Here is a 17,844-nt window from a genome sequence, read left to right as displayed (position 1 = left end):
CTAGAGTCTCAGCAATAATATGGACTTTCACAGCACAATGCTTTTTCTAGCTCTACCCAACCGCATGACATCTAAAGCCAGGCCCAGGGTTATGGAAGAAGCTCTTGGGCAAGTCACCTAAGGAAGGCTTGAGAACCTCAGGGACTGCCTGGTGTTTCAGCTGGAAGACAGTTGGTGATAAAACAGCAAAGTCAAACCTGTGATTTATTTCCTGTTTAATTTAATTATTTAATCTATTTCTTCCTTTGTTTTGGTTAGGCATTGGGTTTTCTGCCTGACAGAGAGAGTCCTTCTTCAATAAATTCTACACTTGGCCATGAAGGGAGAATCAAGGGATAGTCTGGAAAAGTATGGGTGGTCTATTTAATTTTTCTAATATGGTATAGCTGTGAGGGGTCTAATGTATCTCCTCAGAACTCTTTTTTTTTTATAGCATAAACACATTTATTTACTGACGAAATGGTCGATCTTAAACCAACTCAGAAACAGCTGCATGTAAAATGGTTGTGATAACTGAACAGAGTAATGGGGGGAAAAGCGAGGAGAGATTTGCTCATTGAACTGAGCTTGTTCATCCTCTTGGCTAATTCCCGTGTGGAAGGATGATGGGATTTTTACTCCACTTTCTCACAGATCCGGGTACAGCTGACATTGTTCATGAAGCACCCCACCACTAGCTTCCCATCTCCTTCCCTGCCACTCCGGGTGCTGGGCCAGCGCGCCCTTGACGAAGCTGCAGACGGGCTGAGTTTTCCTGCCATCGGCTGTGGTCTCTTCCAACTGCTCTCCCAGGTTTTGCATGAGAACGGGGTGGTCTTCAACGTGCTCTCAGTTTTGACGGTGAGGCTTTTGCCGTCGGAAGAGATGACACAGTCTGGCTTGGCCACGGCGCCCATCCCCCGACCAGCTGCTGGGTGGAGGCCAGGGTGGGCGCGGGTCCTGCGGGGCCTGAGCGGAGCAGAGAGCGGTGATGCGAGCGCGGCCTCCTCAGAACGCTTGGTTACAAAGGAAAATTATCCTTGATCTGCCATCCCATTATTCAGCTTTAGAAGCATAAACACGAGTCTCTAGGCAAGATTCGGTCCCTCCCCTAACACACATTTTCTCCAACACAGACAAACAGGAAATAATAAATAGAAGGAAGGGGGGAGGGAGAATCTTATTCTTTCGTGTTGTTTCTGACTATTATCAATTTTGTTATGTTTCCTTTCTTCCTTCCAAGGTGTGTTCCTGAAGCCTTGAAAGCTACATGTGTCAAACATTTGTCAGGCAATGTGGTCTTAATAACAGAACCGTTATTTAAATAAAACTACAATCACTAATGTTAACAGCAGGCTATCTATCAATGGCCTATACTCGTGAACCTGTGCCATATTATTAACTATTATTGCATATAAAGCAAAATTGAAAATTCATAGAGTAATTATGCTGCTACTTGAATTCCTAATACAGGATACATATGATGGATATTTGTATCTATACATGTGATTTGATTTTATTTATTTCTTAATACTTTTATAAAATCAATGTGATTTTTCTTCTTCAAACTCACACCCAACTTAATGGGAAATGCACTACTTTGATTTATGACTAAATTTTTTTCTAGAAAATCAGATGCAAATGTAAGTGGAATCCCATATTCTGACTCTGTAGTTGACTACAGTTAAGGATTTTGACTCATTTTATTTCTATTTAATTTGACATTTATAGTAGTCCATTTTTACTTTGACTATCCTCAGGAAAACAAAAAGTAAAAATAGTTAATCATGGGATTTTGTAGTTCATGATCCAAATTGAGAACAAAAGTTGTGCAAATTGTATATTTGTCCTATTTCTCTGGATATAATCAGGAATAACAATTTAAAAATATTTTTCTATTTCCCTGAATATAATTGAGGAACAATTTTACATGAATGTTTAAATGGATTTTAGAAATAAATGTCAAAAGTTACATCATTAATTTTTTAGCAGTTGTTATATTTTAGCAGCTTTTAAAACATTTTTTCTTTTGAATTTGCTTATTGTTTCATTTCCTTTTGTAACACATTAAGGATTGCAAAGTATAATTAAAATGTACTTCAAACTAAAAAAGACTTAATCATGCTTATGTTGACCTTAATTTGACATTTTTATCTGAATAAATCAGAATTAGGTGTAAGCTGCTAGTGTGTGGAATGCAAGATTTAGTCCAGTAAACAACTTGCAGTGTGAAACTTTGACATTTACTAATAAGAAGAATCCCTGTTTAAAACCATCTCAGTGTATTTAGGATTATATTAATTCAGAGCATTGATATATTATCTCAGTTTGGTTTTTATATTTATTCTGGCTCATATGGAGGAGTGTGAGGGAACAAGTAATAAAAGGAACTGTACTTTTTGTTCTTTCAAAATACTGAGAAAATATAGTTCTGTATTAAGAAATATTGTAATATAAAACTACTGTATAATTAGAAGAGATATGTGGTAGGAAAGATTTTAGTTCTTACATTTTTTATCACATTGGGACTATTTTTTTACTTTCCCACTTTTAATATTAACCTTTTTATAGAAAATTGACTTACCAAGAATTTATGAATTAATTAGTCTATTATAATGATGAATGATAATTACCATTTAAACCCTGACTCATTCATCAGCTTGTACACTGCATGTCAGGTGACACAAGAGTGTATGATTACTTGTCTGGTGAGTTTTTTTCCACTGGCTGTTACACTTTCTTGAATTTTAGATCCTCAGACCATATTTTTTAAAGTAAGATAAATGCAGTTAAGTAGTTTGACAAAGAAGTTACCAATTGTGCTTCAATAACAGAAGACGTGACTTCAATGTTTTTAGAAGATTGTTCTTAGGTTCCAGTGACAAGTGTAGAGTACCCAGTTGGGTCACATGAAAAGTTTATACAGTTTCTAGGGCTTCTGGATTGGTGGTATTTTAGTAACTAAACTAATCACCAGTCAATGCCAAAGTGGAGACTTTTAGCTTTCAATACACAAACCTTGGGGTCTGAATCAGTAGTCTTTATGGTGTTCCCTACAGAGAGGGCCCTACCCTTCAAAACTCTGTGCACACTTGCCGACAGTTTAAACAGATACAGTGGGATTAGACAGATCCAAGGGGACAGATGTGAGCCACTCCAAGTTTTCATGATGAGATTCAAAGCAGCAGAGAGTTTTCCACGCTTACTGTTTGCATATGGTTTTCACTGACTGGGCGGTGGTCAATCAAGTGTTTTGAGGTTACAAAAATTGTGCTAAACTGTAAATCCGCTCCCCCCAACAATGCATGGACATTTAAAGTATGGAAATGCATGCTAGCTGTTCAGCTTCAGGTTCAAAATAAATTGCTTGTGAGAATAGTACTGCAACTGAAAAGAAGACATGACTTGATTCTTACATTGACTTTGCCTCTTTCTCAGAGCCCCCTATAGCAAGATTGGATGTTTAGTAATGTTAGCATGGTGTGCTCACCAAATGAGAATATGTTAAGTTTAAGTCTGTAATTTCTGTACTAAAGATCAGAACTCTCTTAAAATACACATTTGTACAAGCTCAGCGATCATGCTAGACAGTGAGAATCTTCCCATCACTGTCTTCACTTTAAATGCCTTCTTCATAGGATTATTTGTAATTTATTTCATGATATAAAAGTTTTTGTAATCAGGATGTATTGAGTGTTTGTATATACTTTCCCACTTCAAAGACATTGAACCATAAATTTTAGGAAAAAAGAAACTGATTAAACATCATAATCTAATACAGTGGTTCTCAAATTTTATTGTGCATTGGAATCACTTGGAGAGTTCATGAATTGCTAGACCCACCTTTTAGAGTTCCTGAGACCATAGGGCTGGGAGAGGCCTTGATAATTTGCATTCTTAGTAAATTTCCAGGTTTATTAATTTCTTATTGCCATTATAATAAAGTAGAGGCCCAGTGCATGAAATTCGTGCCCGGGTAGGGTCCCTAGGCCTGGCTGGCGATCAGGGTCCATCGGGCCTTCCAGTAGCTGCCAGCCAGGGCTTCCTTCATTCTGTGCCACCCCTTGTGGTCAGCACACATCATAGCAAGTGGTCGAACTCACAGTCTCCCAGTCGAACCCCCAAAGGAGCAATTTGCATGCTAGGCATATATATAGATCACCACAAACATAGTAGTTTAAAATAACATGGATTTGTCATTTTTTAGTTTTGGAGGTCAAAAGTCTGAAATTGAGTCTTAAAAGGCTAAAATCAAAGTTTTGGCAGAGTTGCTTCAGGGAATCCATTTTATTAACTTTTCCAACTCCTAGAATCAAGCTATACTCCTTGGCTTATGGCCCCTTTCTTCATCTTTAAAACCATAAATACTTCTAGCAGTGGCCTCTTCTATCCTCTCTAACCACTGCTTCCGTCTCTACATCTTTTCTGAGTGGAACTCTACCACCCTTCTTATAAGGACCCTTGTAATTACATTAGGCCACCTGGGTAATCTAGGCTATTATCCTCACTTCAGGATTTTTAACTCAATCACACCTACAAAGTCCTTTTTGCCATGTAAAGCAACATTCACAAAATCTGGGGATTAGGACATCTTGTGGGGGTGGGGTTGGGGTATTAATCAGTTTATCTTACCAAATGGTACTAATACTCCCACACTTTGTGAATAATTGAATTAAAAGATTGAAAGACTAACCAGCAATGTCTGTTCTATCTGTTTATTACAAAAGAGTTGGAGTCTGACCAAATCAATTTTGGCTAAATTTTACAATTAATTGGCGTTTCTACTGAATTAGTGCAAGCCATGGTTCTTGAGCTTTGGCTGCTCATTGGACTGAGCTGGAGAGTATAAAAAATAAACACACAACTTTTACTACAAAGCCCAGCTCACAACCAGGTCAATCAATTTAGAATCATGGGGATGTGATTCAGTCATCAGTATTTTTTAAAGCTCCACCATTAATTCCATTGTGCAGTCAAGTTTGATATCTACTGACATAAATATATAGTATCCGCAAAAATGTATACACATTTTAACAGCTGATAACTCACTTAATTTTCACTCCTTTTCAGGTTTAACTGATTTAAAGTAGTAATGGGTGAAGCCAGACTAAGTTTTAAAAATAGAAAATTTCTTCTAAAGTGCCACTAGACTTTTTTTTTCATGAGGATATACAAAAGATATAGTTTATAATACAAAACTGGCAACAGCCAATGAATTGAGGGCACACAAATACTAAACGAAATGATTCTTGATGTTTGCAATACCATTGTTTCTCGTTATCAGCATGTCTGAACCAGAACTGTCATCAGTTTGAAAATGGGCATTGTAATATACATATGTATATACATATATTCATTTCTTTAGATTCCTTTAAATTTTGAAAATGACCTGTATGTGAATATGTTAATAAACACTGATTTTATAACTATTCAAAGTGCATATGCATTTTGGAGGACACCCTGTATACATACAGATCAGAAACTTCAAAGGACCCAGGCATAGGGTTCCTAAAGTAAGTTATAATTATGGGATGCATGTAAAAGTAAAGAATTCAAGAAGCACAGTTCCTCTACAGCACTTAGGGTAAAAAAGTATCCTCTTCATCTTGCCACGTTGAGCCTGTGCTTGGCCTACGTGGTAAACATGGCAGCTAGTATTATTTTTAGTCTCCTCTTTTAAAGATGAGAACAATGAAGTTCAGGGAGGTGCCACTGCACAGCTGATATCTACTGACATAAATATATAGAATCCGCAAAAATGTCACTTAATTTAAACTTCACCTAGAGTCCTTTGCCTCCAAAGTCTCTCTATTACCATACTATTCTGCTATAAAAAAAATTCAAAACATTATGTTAGGTGTCACAAAATCAAACAACATCAGGCACATAAATCAACTGAGTGTGATGAGTATGAGGCAACAGAGTGGAGGGGAGAGAGGAGAGGCAGAGAAGACATGCCCTACCTAAAGTCAGGCAAGTTTATGCTATTTTTAAAACACCAGGGCCAACAAAAAACACATATCTAAGCTAGATTCAGACTGCCTGCTGCCAGTTTGCTACTTCTGAAATACAATGTTTCCCATTTAAATGGCAGTTTCCCATCTCTTTTCAGAGCTTTATTAATGTGTACCACATATCGTTTCAACCCTTTGGGGTATAATTGGCAGTAGTTGCATCCTTAAATTTGTTCCAGCTTTTCTCTTCCTAAATTCACAGGTTTGATACACATGAGCATAGTATTATCAGAACTCTTTGTCAGCTCCCCCACGGCCGCCAGTCATGGAATTGCCACCACAAAGCCAGGGTTTCCAGAACTGAATCAATTTTTAAAACCAGAAGTTCACAGAGTATTTTGTTTGCCAGGCCTCAAACTAGCAACCTAACAAGTTGCTTCTTTCCACTATGCATATGTACTCAACGAATTCAGGGTGCATCGTTACTATTTCCATACCTAGCACAGCAACAGTAGGCTCTTTAGTACCAACCACATGAAGCTTGAAAAACTGTTAGTAAAAGCAAACTGTTATAAAGGAGAACTAAAAGGCAGGCCTGCATTTTCCTGTGTGGATGTTGAAACTAGCTGTTTGTAGTTACAATATGCATTAGAATAGTAGGCTAGCAGAGTTTACTACATCTGCCTGCAGATTTAGCTAAACGCCCTGGGGAAAAACAAAACAAACAAACAACAACAAAAACACAACTAACCGAACAAACAAAACAACAACTGAAAAACAGAAGTTTCAGCTTCCATGATAAGGATTCTCTAATCACTCATAGGTTCCTGTTTATGAATTATATTTCTCAGAAGATATGTATTGTGTGCTTACAAGATGCTCAGTAGAGGTTTAGCAAAGAATCAAGAAAGTAAAACATTCCAAGACGATTCAGGAGAAACCACTAGCTAGGTTTTTACATGTAGTAGCAGCGTCGTTATATGTAGTGACATAAAACTCACATTCACCACAGAGGTGGGATGTCTGCTGCATTCCAGCTATGAGCAATGAATCAAAGTGTGCCTTTAACAAAGTTATAACAGCAAGCAAAAGTTGTATCTAGACTCAAGAAGAGTGTAACAGGAAGGATTAGGAGGTCCTGTGTTGCCAAGACAATTGGGTGATCTATAACTGCTTTTGGAGATTACTCTTAGCCTTCTGTGAATTCATCATGCACATCTCCCCAGACCAATCTTCCTGCAGCACCTTCAGTATCCCATTCCCCCACATCGTTTGACCTCCTCTGTTTAGTGCCGGGGACATCTCTGTAGTCTGTTCCCAATGTACTTATGCAAACTTTACCTTATTTATCTGAACATGCTCTGTTGATTTCAAAGCATTTATGTGGCTATCAGTCTCCTATTCCATAAATGAGGTAGGCTCCATCCTTTCTCTTTACTTTCATTCCTATGATCCCCCTGGGTTTGAATCCTAGACCCTCACCACCTCCAAACTCTACACCTCTGGCATCTTTCATGAAGACACAGATCTAACTTATTTCTGAAGTCCAAAACATTAAAATCTGCAATTTAGAACTTACTTGAAACTTGTTTTACATTTATACTAGATGCCCGGTGCACGAAATTCATGCACAGGTATGTGTGTGTCCCTCAGCCCAGCTTGCACCCTCTCCAATCTGAGACCCTTAGATCGGGCCTAAATGGGCAGTCGGACATCCCTCTTATAATCCAGGACTGCTGGTTCCCAACTGCTCGCCTGCTTGCCTTCCTGATTGCCCCTAACCACTTCTGCCTGCCAGCCTGATCACCCCTAACCACCCCCCTGCCAACAAGATTGCCCCTAACTTCCCTCCCCTGCAGGCCTGGTCACCCCTAACAGCCCTCCCCTACAAGCCTGGTCCCCCACAACTGCTCTCCCCTGCAGGCCTGGGTCCCCGCAACTGCCCTTCCCTGCAGGCCCAGTCATCCCCAACTTCCCTCCTCTGCCGGCCTGGTCATCCCTAACTTCCCTCCCATGCAGGCTTGATTGCCCCCAACTGCCCTCCCTTGCAGGCCTGGTCCTTCCCAACTGCCCTCCCCTGCTGGCCATCTTGTGGTGGCCATCTTGTGTCCACATGGGGGCAGGATCTTTGACCACATGGGGACAGCCATCTTGTGTGTTGGAGTGATGGTCAATTTGCATATTACTCTTTTATTAGATAGGATAGAGGCCTGGTGCATGGGTGGGGGCCAGCTGGTTTGTCCTGAAGGGTGTCCTGGATCAGGGTGGGGGTTCCCTTGGGGCATGGGGCAGCCTGGGCTAGAGGCCTGTGGTGGTTTGCAGGCCAGCCATGCCCCCTGGTGACCCAAGCAGAAGCCCTGGTATCTGGGATTTATTTATCTTCTGTAATTGAAATTTTGTAGCCTTCAGCGGAAGCCAGGGCAGGCCAGGAACTTGGCTTCCTCCATCGATGGGGAAACCCAAGCCTCCTGCTCGCTCCGTGGCCGTAGCCATCTTGGTTGGGTTAATTTGCATACTTGCTCCTGATTGACTGGTGGGCGTGGCTTGTGATGTAGCGGAGGTACAGTCAATTTGCATATTACTCTTTTATTAGATAGGATGACTTAGTCCCCAACCTCTGAAAATTGGGGTTCTTCTTTTCTATTCTTCATATAGTATATCCTTTCCTATAGTGAAGCATAGTAATGATCCCTCCTTTGGGAAAATTGCTGTTTGAAACTGCTGTTTTGAAGTTCTCTGCTATTTCTTGCTAGTCCCTTGTTCCATATATTAACTCTGTTATATTTAGATCGTCTCTTATTCTGTAAAAATAACTTTGTTTTTTAGCTTGAATAATAGAAAAGATCAACTTAACTGTCTAATCTTGCAAGCTAGCAATGTACATGGGATGTTATGCTGATGCTGATAGTAATTCCCATATTCTCATGCCAAGTGTTTGTTCATTATGTATCCAAGGTTATAGGTGTTTGTATAGATATGATATGTACTCAAGGTTACAAGTTGTTTGTATAAATATGACAGATGTTTGTTAGATATGATATATACTCAAGGTTACAAGCTGTCTACAAAAATAATTTACACAAAGACCTAGAAGGATATAAAAAGAAATTCTCCTTCCTGTGGTTGTTCAGAATTTGACAGAGGTATTCTGCTCTGAACCTGTGTGAAATAAAGATGATTCCTAACTAATTGGCTCATTAAGGCATCTTGTATCTAGCTCGCTGATTGACAATACAATAATAGCATGGCACAGAACACATCAGAGATGCTTACATATATTGTTGTGTAATTCTGTTATGCTTTTACTGTACATATACCTGAGAATTTTCAATTATCTGCACGTACTGAGTGTTCCATAACAAATACCTAACATCTCCATTATTGTGGACAGAGTACTTACCCTTCCTACCAATATGTAACCTTTTAAATGTTCTTATTTTTCCAAGATTAAAAAACCCCAAACAGGTTAATCTCTTAACCTTATAAATCTATTACTTTCTTTTTAAGTGACTTGATGTTCACTTCAGATTGCCTCTAGTTTTACTGATGATTCTTATCCCTTTTAATTTAGGTTTGACCTCAGTGCCAAGGTTAATTTTCTAAAACAGATATCCAATAGTACCATCTCTCTTATAATTGAACTAGAGGCCCAAAATTCGTGCATGGGGGGGTGTCCCTCAGCCCACCCTGCACCCTCTCCAATCTGGGACATCCCTCTCAAAATCCAGGACTGCTGGCTCCCAACTGCTTGCCTGCCTGCCTTCCTGATTGCTCCTAACTGCTTCTGCCTGCCAGCCTGATCACCCCCTAAACACTCCCCTGCCAGCCTGATTGATGCTTAACTGCTCCCCTGCCAGCCTGTTTGCCCCTAACTACCCTCCCCTGTAGGCCTGGTCACCCCTAACTGCCCTCCCCTGCAGGCCAGGTCCCCCCAACAGCTCTCCCCAGCAGGCCTGGGTCTGCCCCAACTGCCCTTCCCTGGAGGCCTGGTCTCCCCAACTTCCCTCCTCTGCCGGCCTGGTCACCCCTAACTTCCCTCCCTTGCAGGCTTGATCACCCCCAACTGCCCTCCCTTGCAGGCCTGGTCCCTCCCAACTGCCCTCCCCTGCTGACCATCTTGTGTCCACATGGGGGAAGGATCTTTGACCACATGGGGGCAGCCATCTTGTGTGTTGGAGTGATGGCCAATTTGCATATTACTCTTTTATTAGATAGGATAGAGGCCTGGTGCATGGGTGGGGGCCAGCTGGTTTGTCCTGAAGGGTGTCCTGGATCAGGGTGGGGGTTCCCTTTGGGCATGGGGTGGCCTGGATGAGGGGCATGTGGTGGTTTGAAGGCCGGCCATGCCCCCCCAGTGACCCAAGCAGGGGCCCTGGTATCTGAGATTTATTTATCTTCTTCAATTGAAACTTTGTAACCTGGAGTGGAACCAAGCCTCCTGCTCACTCCATGGCGGCAGCCATTTCTGTTGGGATTTATTTATCTTCTATAATTGAAACTTTGTAGCCTTGAGTGGAGGCCTGGGCCCGCCAGGATGTGTGGAAAGCTTGGCTTCCTCCATCGCCAGGGAAACCCAAGCCTCCCTCCTGCTTGCTCTGTGGCCGCAGCCATCTTGGTTGGGTTAATTTGCATACTTGCTCCTGATTGGATTGTGGCATGGCTTTGTGGGTGTAGTGAGTGATGGATAATTTGCATATTACTCTTTTATTACATAAGATTCCTTTCAATTCTGTAACCATATCTCCCATAACTTCCAAAGTTTTACCACATGCTCTGAAGCATAGTAACCTCCATCTTATATAAAAACTGCTGTTTGAAATTTTAACCCTGCTATTTTGGCTTCTGTAAACGCTTTCTTGCTTAAATAATAGGGAAAAATAAGAGTACTCCCATTCCAGAGAGGCCATAAACTATGTCCCAAACAGAGTTGTGAGTGCTGGCACCAAGCCAGGCTTTGAGATATGGTCTCATGGCCCCTTCCCAACACACAAGGCTTCTTTCTCAGAAGGCCAGGAAGTTTCATTCCAAATTTGGAAGACAAAGAGCTGGAAAAAGTATAAATAGGGAAGACTTCCTCCATGTGGGGCCCAGAATTTGAGAAGCAATATTTCCTCTGAGCCTGCTAGTGCTAGCGTAATAAAAAACTCCAAATTAATTTGGCTTATTGATTAAGGCATCTTCTGTTTTAGCTCACTGATTTACAATATAACAGCTTGGGAGATACATATTTATTTTGCAGCTCCCATGCCATGCTCTTTCGTGTATCTGGATTTTTACACATGATTCAGACTTTTAGGAGATGCCCTTTGCCCTGGGTTTTCCTGAGGAACTCTGGAGTTAGGCCTTGTAACGTCTAGGCAGAGATCATCTCTCTCTCCTCTGTATTTCTCGGTCCTCTGATATATTTATATCTTATGCTTATAAAAATTGCAGTAAAGTAATTTATGTACATACATGTCTAGCTAGTTGTGTATACTATTAGTTCTCTGTAATAGAGGAAGGTAATCTTAACCTAGCCAAAATCAAACACCAATGGAGCAGAATTTTTCTCTACAGATTGAAAGAAGAAAGACTGGCTTAGCTATTGGGGAATTTGATATCCATGTGAAACAGGAATTTGTGGGGATGAAAAAGACAGGTTTGAGGAAATTTTAGAAATTAAGAGGAACATGGAGGAAGCACAGGGCTGCAGAGGAGCAGAAGGTTTATTTCCATAGAATAGGGAGCTGAAAAGTGCAACAGGTACATTTGCATACAAAGAGCGAGCTGGGAACAGCAAAAGGTCTATATTTACAAAATAAAGAGAAGAAAGCCCTTCCTCCAGAGGGAGAGGAAGAAAGCCCAAAGGGAATAGAAAAACAATAAGGAAGGAGGGGGGAGAGCCTCACATGTCCCATGTGAGATTCAACCTTTGAGCCCAGAAGTTACTATAGTAACCAGTCTAAGGCAGTGGTCGGCAAACTCATTAGTCAACAGAACTGCATGTGGCTCGCAAGCTGCAGTTTGCCGACCACTGGTCTAAGGGAATAGTGACCAATCAGAGGGGATATCAAGGCACCAGGATCTGCAGCCTTTATAAGCCATAGGGAAAGGAACTCAGTGGGACCCTTTCCCCCGCCCCACGTAGGTGTCTGTGCTGTGGGACTCTTTCCCTCTCCCCACGTGCGAGTCTGTACTTGTTCTTCAATAAATCTCCACCTTTGCTATACCACCTTCTGTCCATGGATTCATTCTTTGACTCTGGTGGACAAAGAATCTGGGTTTCAGTCCAAAAATTCCATCTCACATGAGTATTCTTTAAAAATATGTTTTTTAAAATGGACAGGAAATGGAACTACTTTATTTGGCTTATACAAGAATGTGAGAAAAAATCAAAAAACAAAGCAGGGGTTGAGAATTATGAAGATTAAGGTCTTTGCTACTAAATGGAAACAGACAAACGGAGCTCTTGGCTCAGAATAGCAGCCAGCCCTCTTGATAGATGTTTAGGCCCTGCCAATAAAGGCTGGATAGTAACCTCTTTCCCTAAAAACTATTTGCTTATTTAGAGAATTTAGGTCCTCTTTTAGGTACCCAAGACCTAAAATTATTACTTCAGAGAAAATTAGTTCAGAGTTATTCCTGAAAACAATCCAAAGTGTTACAGTTTGTCTAGCAAGGAAGCACAGGATAACATATGTGTGGCAGTAATGATTGGGAGGGACAGATGTTGCCATAAGATCATGCATGTACTCTATGCATGCTCAGGTCCTGTGCAAGGTGACAAAGATTAGTTTACAAAGATGCATCCAACTGAGACTCTTCCTTCTATTACCTCTTTCTAGTAGAACATACATATGCAAACAACTGATTTCCATATTGTAGATTATATAAATAAGCCAGAGAGATATCAAAAAAGAGGCAAGGTCAACTGGCCCAAAACAGGCATTTGCTGAGATAGGAGTTTGGTATGGGAACATTGTGCTACAGAATGTTTTAAAAACTCAGGGAGCTGGAACCTGGGGGTGCGTTAAAAGATGTAGTGGTTAATGAGGCCCTTAGATTTTAACAGAATTCATCATTAAATGCTTACAGTTTTACCTTTTTAAACATTCTAAAACTCTTTTCCAATTTTCTGGCCCTGAACCAAATTAAGTTGAATTTTTAAAGAGAGAGAGAGCCTTGCCCTCTGTGGCTCAGTGGTTCAGCACTGACCCAAGAAACAGAGGTCATGGTTCACTTCCAGGGTCCTGGCACATTCCCTGGTTGTGGGCTCAATTGCCAGTAGGGAGCGAAGCAGCCGATCAATGATTCTCTCTCATTAAAGTTTCTATCTCTCTCTCCCTCTGCCTTCCTTTCTCTGAAATGAATAGAAACATATTAAAAAATAATAAAGAGAGACAAAGATTAAGGAAACGAAGTGTAAACCATGTGTAGATGAGGGGGAAAAAAACCCGCTTAAATTATCCAACTTATTTACACATAATAAACACATGGTGAGTTTACCCATTGACAAAATGCTGTGTGCTTCATTCTTATTCTCTTTGTTTCAGGTTGCAGGTATAGCAAGGTAGGTGTTTTTTTGTTTGTTTGTTTTGTTTTGTTCATAGCAGTACAATTTACAGTAGCTAAGATTTGGAAACAGCCTAAGTGCCCATCAGCAGATGAGTGGATTAAAAGCCTGTGGTACATCCACACAATGGAATACTACACTGCTATAAAAAAGAAGGAACTCTTACCATTTGCATCTGCATGGATGGAACTGCAGAGCATTATGCTAAGCGAAATAAGCCAGTTGGAGAAATATAAATATCACATGATCTCACTCATATGTGGGATATAATAATCAACATTATTTAATGAACAAAAATAGACCCAGAGACAAATGGCAGGAGAGGTGGGGGGGGGGGAGGTTTAGAGAGCAACCAAAGGACTTGTATGCATGCATATTAGCATAACCAATGGACACAGACACTGGGGCAGTGGGGGCTTGCCTGGGGTGGGAATGGTTGCGAGGGGGAGGGGGCAGTCAATTGGGGAAAAAGGAGACATATGTAAAACTTGAGATAATAAAAAAAAGAAAAATATGCAAATTAAAACCACAATGAGGTATCACCTCACACCAGTCAGAATGGCTACCATCAACAAATCAACAAATAAGTGCTGGCGAGGATGTGGAGAAAAGGGGACCCTAGTACAATGCTGGTGGGAATGCAGACTAGTGCAGCCACTGTGGAGAACAGTATGGAGTTTCCTCAAAAAATTAAATATGGAACTGATATTTGACCCAGTGATCCCACTTCTAGGAATATATACTATGTAACCCAAAACACCAATCATAAAGAATGCATGCACCCCTATGTTCATAGCAGCATAATGTACAATATATAATAGCTAAGATCTAAAAACAGCCCAAGTACCCATCAGTAGATGAGTGTATAAAAAAGCTGTGGTACATTAATACCATGGAATACTATGCAGCTTTAAAAAAGAAGAATCTCTTACCCTTTGAGAAAGCATGGAGGGACCTGGAGAATATCATGCAAAGTGAAATAAGTCAGTCAGAGAAAGGCAAGTATCACATGATCTCACTCATATGTGGAATCTAAGTAACAAAATATACTGATGAATGGAGTGGATCCAGAGACATGGAAGCATGGAACAGAGTGCGGCATCTCAGAGGGACCGTGTGGGAGAGTGTGTGGTGGGAAGTAATCAACCAAAGTCCTTGTATGCATATATGCATAACCCATGGACACAGACAATAAGGTGGTGAAGGCCTGGGGTGGGGGACGAATCGGGGAGGATGGGGACATATGTAATACTTTCAACAATAAAGAGTTGTTAAAAAATAAAAATAAATGAAGCAATATTGGTTGCTGAAGATGATGACTCACGCTTTCACCAATTGCTGATCCATTCTGTAACTCAAAATTTTAATTTCCAGAGCTGTCAATATGACACATTTTATCAATAAAAATATAGAGAATCTTAAGCACCAAAAAAGCATGCTGTTCATTCCATTCCATTTGTTCATTATCTAGAATTTATTTCCATGGCATATGGATGGTGTCTTACCTCACTTGTAGAATAAATAAAATGGTGGGAAAAGAGGAAATTAATGTATGTGGAAAACTGCCCTATTAAAGAAGACATGTTGGTGGTTACTGGAGAGGCATGGTTTACCACGGGGAGAGAAATCAGTATTGATGCAAGAGCTGGAATCACACAAAGGAAAGCTTATAAAAAGTATGAATCTTCTGGCAAAAAAAAAAAAAAAAGTGATCAGCAAGTGTTGGCAAAGGAAAGTCGCTGCTAATAACTTTTATGCTTTTCCTTTTGCTGTATCATATCTACCACAGGTTTAGCAGCTCATCAACTGAAGTCAGCTTTCTGAGTGATTATTTAATTCTTCAAAAGTAACCATAAATTAAAGGGGAGTGGAGAATACTGAGATATTAACTCTGGCAGCAGACAGCAATTCTAGGCCCAAAAGCTTAATGGGGCTGAGTTGAACGGGACATAACAAAATGACTTTCCTAACCAAACACAGTCCACGTCTTGTCTTTCGATGCGCCTTCCTCATTCTTGTTTGAATATGGGAACACACAACATGCCAGTTAACCCGAGTAACGCTGAATAAATAAATTACAGAGATTTTGTTCAGTTCTTCAGTAAAGCATAAAAATCTCCAAACCTGGAAGTATTGTTTTAATCAAGGGTTTGAATAAGCAATCCCTCATATTTCTGTAATATCTAAATTAATAGAAATGTTTTCTTTAGAAACCTCACTCCTGTAAAACTAGATTAATAAAAGTTATATAAAGAAATAGGCTATCTTTGGCTTTTTTGAGGTGTGTATTTAATTTTATGAGATAGCTTTTGAAGAAATGTGTAAAGGAATTAATTTGCAATTTAATTTTAAGCAATTACTTTGAATCATTGTAAATGTAGATATTTAACTTTGCTACTATACTGGCATGATACTTGTTTTTCAAAGGGAGCTAAATGATTTATATGATGTATGCTATAGCCTTGGAGAGCTTTTATTTGTCTTATTGGGTGATTTGTATTCAGTATAGAAGGTGATCTAAAGCTGAGCATTTAGTGATTGCAGAGGAGGTCCAGGCAGCCAGAAAGTTCTACACTTTATTTCATCCGGTGAATCTACTCTGACCCGGAAGGCTCACCTGTAGATAAGATGGTTTGCCCTCAATAACACTTTGAATCTTCACGTGCTCTGGGGTTTTGCACACTCCTTTGACACAGGTCTTTGTCATTAATGAGAGTCACATGAGTGGATCCCTGAATGGCACTTGAGAGAATGGTGGCATAAGTTTTTAACAAGCTAACCCTTCTGGCTATAACATGAAAGGGCACCCTGTGTTTAAGATAGTTTGGGAATAAACGGCAGAGGTAATTTGCACTGCTGAAGAAATAATTATTAGTCCCACATTGGTTTCCATGTGATAGGCAGAAGAAAGCAGAGCATGCTTAAGTTTAGAATATCAGTTTATTTTTCTTACTGAGAACATAATTTTTTTCTGAAATTTTAAAGATTTCCCCAGCTGATAAAATTAAGGAGCTTCAGAAAGAAACATCTACATCTCTTTCAGTTGCTCATATTAACTGCCTATGTTACAATAGCTTTGATGCTAATATGCTGGTAAATTCTGTGTATATCTTGGCAAAGACACCTTCCCTACAGAGGGGAGTTTGGTGAGAGGACAGGAATGGGAGGCCCAGAGACAAACACTCACATGTACCATCTTACATTTTTATGTTAATTTTTTATGTTGTAGGTGAAAAGAAAATCGGGTTTCAACAGAGGTAAAAGAAGAGGATTGTGTCTAAATAGAACTGAGCATCAGTAAGCTGTTTGTTTCTTTTAATATAAACTGACATATATTTTCTACAGACCCTCAATAAGAAGAGGAAAAAAAAAAGTCAAAGAGGTGAGCCACCCGATCTCCTGGAAAGAAGGGACAAGGCCGGGCTCAGTGCTAGGTCCTCCCCTTTCCTCGGAGGTTCTATCCAGTCTTCAGCAGCAGAGAATGTCACAAGGTCAAGGCTGAGGAAGGGGATCTCACACTGCCTGCTCCAGGGATCACTCTGGACTGTCTCACTAGGCCCAGCAGCATTCAGAAACACTGAGGGGTCAACCTGATTGGTTTCACAAAGTAAGGGACATTCTGGGAGGCCAAGGCCCCCCACACACGGCTCTGCACCCACATCACTGAAGCACGGGAGGGCAGCCATCTCCACCAGGAGGTTAGGACTGGGGAGCAGCGGGTGCTGTGGGGTGGTGGGGCTCTCTTGGAAGTGCCACTAACTATGTGGAAAAGAAGAGGATTCCCTGGCCCACTCCCTCCCCACTCATTTGCTCCCCTGGCACACTCTCTGCTCTGATTCCTCTCCATTTGTTTCCTCACACCCTCTCTTTATGCTATATAAAGTGGGCTGAGAATCTCAGAGGAAGGGGGGCAGGAAGAGATTAAACAAAGGATTTATATGCACATATACATAACCCATGGACTCAAACAAATTGCAGTGAAGGCTGGGCCGGGGGGGGGGGGGTGTGTGGGGGAGGTTGTAGAGAGGGTCAATGGGGGCAAAAGGGGACACCTGTAATACTTTCAACACTAAAGGTACATTTTTTAAAGAAAGCTTTCTAGGTTTCCATATATTTGAGACCTGAAACTGAGGTTAAATTATTCTTCCAATGTCACTTAATTAGTAAGAGGCAAATTTGGGGCTGAACAATGCTTTTTCCTGTTAAATCCTGGTGCACGTTCCCTTACATGGCACTGCCGGACTCATACTGTCACACATACTTCTTAATAGCAATTTGTTATTTTGGCTATACTTAGGATGAAATTTAACTTTAATATACATGCTGAAACTGTATACATATTCCTCGAATAGACAGTAT

At 40.5% G+C, this 17,844-nt stretch overlaps 1 pseudogene; it reads right to left on the bottom strand.

Annotated features, from left to right (window-relative positions):
* Positions 1-614: 614 nt before the first annotated feature.
* LOC129151463 (fatty acid-binding protein 5-like) lies at positions 615-896 on the bottom strand (annotated as a pseudogene).
* Positions 897-17,844: the final 16,948 nt, after the last annotated feature.

This window comes from Eptesicus fuscus, chromosome 14 (genome assembly GCF_027574615.1).
Source record: "Eptesicus fuscus isolate TK198812 chromosome 14, DD_ASM_mEF_20220401, whole genome shotgun sequence".
In the NCBI taxonomy this organism is placed as follows: Eukaryota; Metazoa; Chordata; class Mammalia; order Chiroptera; family Vespertilionidae; genus Eptesicus; species Eptesicus fuscus.
Note: the sequence above shows the minus strand (reverse complement) of the source record. Positions and strands in the feature narration are given on the sequence as shown.